Source organism: Magnolia sinica, chromosome 18 (assembly GCF_029962835.1).
Source record: "Magnolia sinica isolate HGM2019 chromosome 18, MsV1, whole genome shotgun sequence".
Classification (NCBI taxonomy): Eukaryota; Viridiplantae; Streptophyta; class Magnoliopsida; order Magnoliales; family Magnoliaceae; genus Magnolia; species Magnolia sinica.
Window position 1 is genome coordinate 55,595,973 of NC_080590.1, and position 9,537 is coordinate 55,605,509.

The 9,537-nt window shown below is 37.5% G+C and overlaps 1 long non-coding RNA gene across 1 annotated transcript; it reads right to left on the reverse strand.

The window, feature by feature from the left end:
* Positions 1-3,874: 3,874 nt before the first annotated feature.
* On the reverse strand, positions 3,875-9,324 carry LOC131233072 (uncharacterized). Its single transcript, XR_009165081.1, has 3 exons — positions 8,929-9,324; positions 8,494-8,819; positions 3,875-4,020 (listed from the first exon to the last, which is right to left on the reverse strand). It is a non-coding gene; the product is annotated as an uncharacterized LOC131233072 (long non-coding RNA).
* Between the last annotated feature and the right edge of the window lie 213 nt (positions 9,325-9,537).

Genomic DNA, 9,537 nt, shown 5'->3' on the forward strand with positions numbered 1-9,537 from the left:
AAAATACATTGTGGGTTGTGTTAGCTTCCCTTACAATCTCATCATCTAGGTGTGCTTTGCACCCAAGATTTCTTATAGTCACATTCCCCACAACAGGAACCGGTTTGCTCAACATGATTTCCTAGTAGGATTTCCCATGGGTTTCTTGTATGGATTTGAAAACCTTGGTCTTTATAATCTAAACATCACAAGTCATGCATGGAATCTAGACAGAGTGTTGGCATCCAATGAGTGGAAATTTTGAGAAGGGAAGCATTTGGCGGGCCATTGGATAATGCAATCTTGGCGTTTTCACAATGTAAATTTCTACTGAGACAAATTAGGAATGAATTTTGTCCTGGTATGTAAGCTAGGGCCCTGTCTCATTGTCATATAATAGTGTAATGATTCACCTAGACTGTAACAAGATTCGCACTGTTGATCTGATCGGTCCCATTCTGGATCGAAAACATCTTAAAAATCTTCCAAATTGGATTATCCTAACCATTGTGAAAGTGGCCTACCAATTGATACTTGCTAAAAAAAAATACAATGACGGTCTGAAGATATCGAAAATGATCGGACGAATAACATCATTTAAAACAGAAATTTTTTGGGTATCATTGATCCATGTTGTGCCTCATCAAATAGATTGGTTAAAAGATAGGCCCAAACAGTGTGGATCAAATAGATTAGGACCCATATCCTCACACTCCTATACATATAATAAAACAATATCAGTTAATCGTGAGGACAAATAGGGTCATGATGTATCAAAATGTGATGGACCCCACTATTCTGAACAAATGGATAGCTTGTTCTGGTGATCCTGGTCGATAATATGACGGGCCTTACTACAAAAGGTGATTCACAAAAAGCTTCTTCATTTCGTAACCCTTCGATTAGTGGCCTATGAAAAAGCTAATGAGAGAAAATTATAAGGAAAATTTGATGGCTGTTTCTTTCAATCTTGAATGCATTTGAGTCATCCTCCAACTTTTGAAAAATCCCATGAGACAACTATCTTGATGAAGAAAGCATGGGCCTAAGCTTTCTGGAAGTGCACTAGGACATGATTTAGGTTGTGAGGCATTAAAATTAATAGAATCCTAATCCCTTGATGAGTCACTGTCAAAGTTTTAGCTGTTCCACCAAAATTAGAATTCCTATTTTCATTTTTTTTACATCCAACTTGCTATCTCTGCAAACTTGTTTATATATCAATCTACGTTTTAATCGAACCAACTCTTGTATTTATGAACCTTGTGGGACATGCGGTTTAAATATCAATTCTTTGTTAGAGAAATAGTGTTACATATGGGAATTCTAATTTGCATATATAATTTGGATAAATGTATATTTGGAAGAACATTTCTATTGATACACATAGAGATATGGAACTGGTGCTTGATATTGGACTGGTGGATGCTGACTCAGTTTCATTCGGTGTGTTGTACAAGAAAAATCAAAACATGGAAGGACATGAATGGACGGAAGAGGAGATGGCTGCTCTTGCAGCTACACTTGTTGTAACAACAACATTTATTATGGTGGGGGAATATTACAGTAGTCGCTTATTTAGGATACCCTCGAAATTTGGGGATTATGAAAGAAGCAAGATAATAAATGGGATAATTAGAGCCAGAGATAATGAGTGTGTAACACAACTCAAAATGAATAAGGCTACATTCTTTCACCTATGCTTGTTTCTCAGGGATATGAATCTTCTTCCAGATGGGAAATATGTAAGTATGGGGGAACAACTTATCATGTTTTTTCATACAATAGGGCATAATGTGCCAAATCGTGTCATCGGGCATCACTTTATAAGGTCAGGAAAAATCATAAGCCGATAATATAGTAAAGCTTTGGATCCTATTATCGGACTATATCCGCAGTTTGTGAAACTCCCAAGCACGGAAACACTTAATGAGATTCTAGCCAATCCCAATTGGAGCACATACTTTCAGGTATGCTCAATTTTATTCGATAGTATTTAACAACATTCTTGTCATAAGATTCTTTCCTCTTTTTTTTTTTCTAATAATGCATTATCAAATTAGGACTGTATTGGTGTAATTAATGGGACACACGTACCCACATATGTGCCGACATTGGAAAGTGTAACCTACTGTAACAAAAAATGAGTCATCTTTCAAAACGTAATAGCTGCATATACAGTTGATATGAAGTTCGTATATGTGCGTGCCGGATGGGATGGATCTGTGTAATACCCCGAACTTTTCAATACCCGAGTATTGAAAATTCTCAATTGTTGCTATGAAATTTAATTTGTTATTTACATGTGTACAATACCAATCTAGTTATCTTAACACTACCAGAAAAAGGGCAAAGACTACGAATAAAAGCCGTAGCTAAAAAACTATGGCTACAGTTATAGTCCGTAGCACGTCCGTAGCAATTGGTAGCATAGCTATATATATCAAAGCTATGGCTATGGATTAAATCCATAGCCATAATATCTGTACATAAAAAGTACATACAATTATAAATTATATTTGTAGCTAAAAGTAGAACGAGAACCGTAGCAATAGGCTGAAGTTAGCAATAGTTAGAGTTTCTAGATAATGGGCTACAATTAATAGCTGTAGTCGTTGCCTGTTTTCTTATAAAAAAAAAAAAAAAAAATCTAATAACAGTGTCTCTTACCAGTACATTCCCTGATAAAAATTATAATATAGTCTCATATCTGAATTTTAAATCTGTATATCTGAATTTTATATATATATATATAGAGAGAGAGAGAAACAGGAGTTTAAACCAATTAAAAAGATACGTTTCTAGAAAGAAAAATGATATATTTTTTTTTCTTCATCTTCTCCTCATATTCATCATCATCGGGCACCACATAATCATCTTACCATAAAATTAAACCTTTCATCAACATCTAACCATCTAACAACAAATCCAACAACTACAAATTTTTAGACGTTCCTCAAGATAAGTGAAAAAAAAAAAATCCCGCTCTGTACAAACTATAGGTTTAGGGCAGACATGAAATGAATATGCAGATTATGCTTTTCAACCTTCCCACCCCGAAAATAATATCCACAATACAAGTGAAAAGAGAACAGACAACTGCATTGGAATCATAAAGTTCAATCACACACATACATAAAATGGCAAAAAGAGAAAGAGCAGAGATTGGACTAGAATCATATAATCCAATCATAACTGTATCAATATAATGGTAAAACAACCTGAAAATGATCCGAAGTCCATAAATTCGAGCATGCCCACAAGACCAAAAAAGGTGAATAGAGAGAGAGAGAGAGAGAGAGAGAGAGAGAGAGAGAGAGAGAGAGAGCAAACAATTGAGTCAAAAAAATTCTATCATGCCCACATCATAAAAGTGGCAAAGAACCGGGTAAGTAAACTAACATTCTATAAAATGCTATAATGGAGCTCATTTGTCACCGAAGTTCATTTCAATCCTCCCTGTGGTATGCATAGAAAACATTTAGGGTCGGCAATGTTGATGTGGATAGGTTATAGGCCAAAAATGACAGTGGTCGAACAAAACTAGGACCACCAGTTGTGAGTTTTCAGGTTAACTATGGGTCATTGCTCGCATCATTCCTTTTAAAGGCCATTAATTGGATGGCTACCACTGTAAGGATGGAGTTACATGGAACTTGGAGGACGCAAGCTGCATAAATATCATTTTCTAAGATGAAAGGAAACATTAGATGAAGGCACTTTAAGCTTTTAGGAATACCTGAGTATTAATGGATGAAGGCACGCAAGCTTTTAAGTTTCGCCATCTCTTTGCCCTCATCTGATTCAAACAGGTTTCTCCAAACAGATCCACAAATTATCACAGATACAGTTGGGCTGTAGATGAGCGGATTTGTAGAATAATAACCTGGGATCACCCTGACAGAGAGCAGAGTATCCGCCAAATGCTGCCATCTCTTAGAGAAGGAAGGTGACAGAACAAATGGAGGGAAAGTAATCATCGCAACTGCATTGGTAGATTGTATCATACCCTTGAGAGATTTCATAAAGGAAAGCAAATCCCTGTCCTACAACGAAATGCAGACAGAAGAGTGCCCCGACAGTAGATCGCTTTTTGGTGAGTAAAATGACTAAAATGCCGTCATCTATTATTATTCTTAAAAAGGTAGTAGGGTTAAGGCATTGTGGGGTCCGTATTGGGGCGCATGTGTCCGTGTCTATATGATATCCAACCCATTCAACAGGTGCCTCCCACCATTTTGATCACACAAACCAAAAATCAGGCTGATCCAGCAATCTCAGTTGGGCCATACCATAAAAAGTGTACACAACCCAAAACCCTCCAAATTCAATTGTGGCCCACTTGATGATTAGATCGGCCTGATTATTAGTTCATAAAGAAATCTTGGGGGATGCACCTTTTGGACGGGCTGGATTTCACGAACACACCATGCCAGCCCCAAAATGCTTGACTCTACTATGGAAAAAATAGACTGGGCATTTCAGTTATTTCTCACAACCAAAAGAATGTTCTCGTGCTTATAAAAAAGCTGAGGCATCGTTTCGTAAAATCAGAGTTCTTGAGGAATTCTGCAGTAAAACCCCCCAAAAAAGACAGTAGAAAACCAATGCTGGACTTGGAAGACGGTTTGTGCTCTAAAGGATCTATTCGATATGGATTTAATTTAAAGATTAAAGAGTTCTTAAAGGAAGCAGTCCAGCATAGACCATTGAAACCATACCCGTGGTGTTGCTTATATAGACGCGGTTTGGCTAGTGACCCAACATCAGACATTTATCTAGCTAGTGTCAAAGGTCCGTGGGCTCCACCATGATATATGTGTTTTATTCGCACCATCCATCCATTTTCCAGCTCATTTTAGATCATGAGCTCAAAAATAAGGCAAATCCAAATAAATTTTATTTTATCAATGGAATCGTAAAGTTGATTCCAATGCAGGTACTCATGTGTACCCATAACATTTGGACCATGTTCAGTAGCATCAATACTAAACCACCTACTTGTAATTTTTGCAGATATCCAATAAGTACAATTTGATATATTTGATATATGTGATCACAAAGCTCGGGCTTCTATTTGTGTATGACCTCGAGATGGCTACTGCAGTTTACAAAGCTCGGGCTTCTATTTGTGTATGACCAAGATTGAGACTAGGTTTCTCACTTAAAACTAAAAACCTTCTACAATACATTTATCATTCTAAGGGAAAAGAAGAAGAAGAAGAAACACCTACCCCATTCAAGCTAAAAAATGCCTTTGGTAGATCTAACCACCGAATATGGTCCAAACAACATTCTAAATGCACTTGCAGTGAAGAGATTTGAAGCATTTGTTTCAAACAATAGCATGATTATCTTAATCAGAGGACAGTCATGACAACACTACACAGGAACTAGAGAAACAAGGACATTCCATTTTATGAGAAATTGAAATTCACTGAATACCATTTACAATGTGCTTCATGTGAAAGCAAGAAATTCAGATAGTGCCGAACGTCCAGGGTGTACAGGATAATAATTACCCATCATCAATCAGTAATTTCTTATTCATTGAAAGTGCTTACTGAGAATCCAATGCTAATACAGAATATAGAGGTTCTTTAGGATCACTAGCCAATAAATTCATGGCCACAAGTTAGAATCGTCTATTAAAATGGAATGGGCCTGATGGTCATTAGAGATTGGTGCTGCTTCAGAAGGTTACCAGTGGTCTGGAACTTTAGGGTGAAGTTGGAAGTTAATCATGTTCACTGGACATCAAAATGATACATTGAATGAATGATAATTTACAGAAATTATACGGGAGCCATATTTTGTTCGATAGTTATTTTGGGTGAAAATAGCTTGTGAGCATGTTACCTACGGAATTCCCACTTCGTAGACAATTTTGTCAGTGTCGTTTGCTGAATAATGTTTTTTTTTTTTTTTTTTGGAGAGGTTTTGAATCCATTTGCTGTACATTAAATAGGTTAAATGCGATTTTTTAGTTACATCTAAATTGGGCTTCGCATGATAGATACAAATATCCAATAAGTGTCATGATTCATGAGGGATAACCAAGGAGGAAAATGTGATTAAAGGCTGCTGTGTCTAGCCATCAGATAAGATTTAAGCCATTGTTCGTTTGCGATGCCCTGCTGGATTTGTTCCAAGAAATGGAGTGAAGGCACTAGCTAGCTCTAGGTAGTGTGGATAAGCTCGATCTAATCAATTGAAGTCAGTGAAGTGGCTGCCGGATTGACAGATTGTATGAAGTCCCATTTCCAGTGGACGGAGGTGGCACAGAAATCGTTTGATGCCTTAAAGAAGAGGATTTGTCAAGGCGATGATGTGCAACTCTATATGTTAAATAGGAATGTATTTTGGCAAATTTCAGAAATTGCATTAAGCACTGCAACAACCCACCAAATTCAACTTGAATAGATCAAGGTTTGGGTAGCTTAGGGGGGTAAAGAAAACTGGATCCGAGCTCTTGCAAACTCAACAAATCAGATTGAACATTACCTTTAAAAATTCAAAAGAAGTAGAGTAACCAACAATGTTTGAATCGACTCAGGTTTAGGCCCTTATCATTATCATAATCATCTATACTTTATCATAACTGATTTGTGTCTGCAACGTTCTCTCTATAGTGAGATAGTTAGGACCTTAAATGAGAAGAAGCATTATCCTAATCCAACCAGCATTAGCTTACCGATTTAGAGGCTGCATGTTTTACCAAAAAGACCTGCAGGTAACAATTCGACATAAAAATATGAATGATAGTTAAAAAGTGGAAAAACTAAAATGAAACATCCATATTGTAGACCATTACCAGAATTTGAATCAGACAAAGAAAACACAAACATCTACTTCACGATATATAAGTAAAACTGTATCCAAAAAGCAACTGGTACTTTCTGTGAACTATACTGCTCATTAACCCTACACTTGCACTTGTAGTTTCATATCCTGACAAATGGAGATAATGAAGATACCTAACCAAGAACAATAGCTGTATCGTTGTTGTTCAAATCAGGGGTGAGATTTCTGTAGTCCGGGTGTCCATTGTACCACCAAACAAACTCCCTAGCTGACTGTATCCCCTTTAAATCCTATAACATACAATGAAAGAAGACATCATCAAGACAAACCATGCCCGCATTCCCGGTTAAAGAACTAATCACAGAGTGATGAAGAAACAACAATACTATCAGTTCTACTCAATGTTTCCAAACCTAGAGTGGACATTGACCCATTTCCACACTTTCCAAACTGAATTTGATGTTATAGCACAGAGAGAATCAAGCTCATAGACATACCTGGCCACTGACAAAAGGTACAAGTGTTACTTCATTGACAGTAGCAAGAAGAACCTGCCCTCGTCTATTGACAGCATAAAGCCGCCTACAGATGAAGCTTCTCCTGTCAAAAATATAGGATCTGGACTAATTCGATTTCTGTAAACTGCAGTAGCCATCTCGAGGTCATACACAAATAGAAGCCTGAGCTTTGTGATCACATATATCAAATTATACTTATTGGATATCTGTAAAATTTACTAGTAGGTGGTTTAGTATTGATGTTACTGAACATGGTCCAAATGTTATGGGTACACATGAGTACCTGCATTGCCACTGGAATCATAAATAAATAAGGCAAATCCAAATAAGAAGGCAAATCCACCATTAAAAACTGCATTGGAATCATAAAGTTCGTATTTCTGCTTATTTTTAGGCTCACGACCTAATAAAAAGCTGAGAAAATGGATGAAAGGCTTAGATAAACACATACACTATGCCGAGGCCCAAAGAGCGTTGACACCAGCTAGCAAGTTGGTGTTGGGGTCACTAGCCAAATTGCATCCTGTTTATATGCCATCCAACCTGTTCAAAAGCTGATTCCCACTTGGACTGAGGGAAATCACAAATATGAGCCTTATTTGAAATGCTTATGGCCATTAGAAGATGTCAAGGGTGGGTATTTATTTGGGTCATTTGCCTATTGACATTGTCATTGGTGACTTGCTGTTCCATAGTGCTTTGTGGGCCCACCATGATGTATGTGTTTTACCAACACCTTCTATCCATTTTGACAATTTATTTTAGGGCATGAGTCAAAAAATGAGGGACATCAAAATCTCAGTTGATCACACCACGGGAAACATGAAAAGCACAGCATTCATATTGGTAAGATCATCCAGTCTGCACCATTTTTCAAGAGTGGCCCACCCAAGGAGCTGCCCAAATAATAGACTGCAGTGCCTCCAATTTGACTGCAATGTAATACTATAGAAAATGGAAGCAAAAAAGAAGAAGAAGAAGAAGAAGAAGAAGAAGAAGAAGATTGGCCATCATCATCATCATGGTCTCATCCTAGCTATGCTAGAGTGGTACTGGTATGTGGCACCCACTTGATGTATGAAGGCCATCAACCCTATCTATCAGATGCATCACCACACATTACCTAAATCCGCCTAATCAAACAGTCAAGTGGGCCACAACACAAGGGAACAATGTGAGAGGGGACGCCTACCCTTGATTTAAATAGGGCCACACTAGAAATATGAAACAGCTTACTTTAAATGAAGTTGTAGGAACACCTAGCAATAAAAAAAGAAAATTCCAAGTTACACATCAAACAAAGTTGGAAGGAGATACCAGCAATAAAAAAGAAAGTCCTAGTTTGTAGGAAGAGCATATCAAAGAAAGTTCAAGGAGATCCCAGTAATTGCTGTGAAGAATTCCATTGCAGCATGAGTTACCTGATTGTGAGGCCCGACATTTTTGTGGTGCCCACCTGAATGAGTGTGGATTGTACATCCCCTGTTCATATTGTCAAATATAGGGGCGAGACCCCTCCTTTTGAAAAAAAAAATGGACTATTAGGAAGAGGACCAGCTAGTTTTCACAAGCAGCTCAATGAGGCAATTCAACATGGAATTGACAAGGTAGGTAATCGATGAAATACCCCAACGTTATTGTATTTCCAAAGCTTATGAACTCCATAATCAATTACCTGTAGCCAAAAACCAGCTCATGTCAACCAAAAACTCTACACACATCATTTTTTGAATAAGCATCCATGTAAAAATCAAAAGGAGATTGTCCAGGCATGGCCTGGATATTGCTAGCTACTAAAAACAAAATTGTAAGAAACCTACAACTAAATGTGGCAAATTACTATACCCAGGCACAAGGCCTTAGAAGTTTGCAATCCCTTCCATAGTCATCTCTACACAAATAGACATGCCGACCTGCACATGCACAAGAGATCCAATCCAGTTTATCAGGTGAAACCATCATCAGATCATCGGACCAAAACAATTAGGCTGCCCAAGGGTATGCCAATGTCAATCTTTAAAATAAAGTTATAAATAAATATTAAAAAAAAATAAAAAAAAAAACACTTGCAATCAAGAGACCATTTTTTTGTACATATTGACCACCCGATAGTTAACCTCTTTAATGGCAGATCATTTGAACTGGGTTGGTTTAAGCCCAGATTTTGAACTGGCTAGGTCTATCAACGAGCTGGTCTGGGTTGGTTTAAGCCCAGATTTTGATCTGGCTGGAGGCT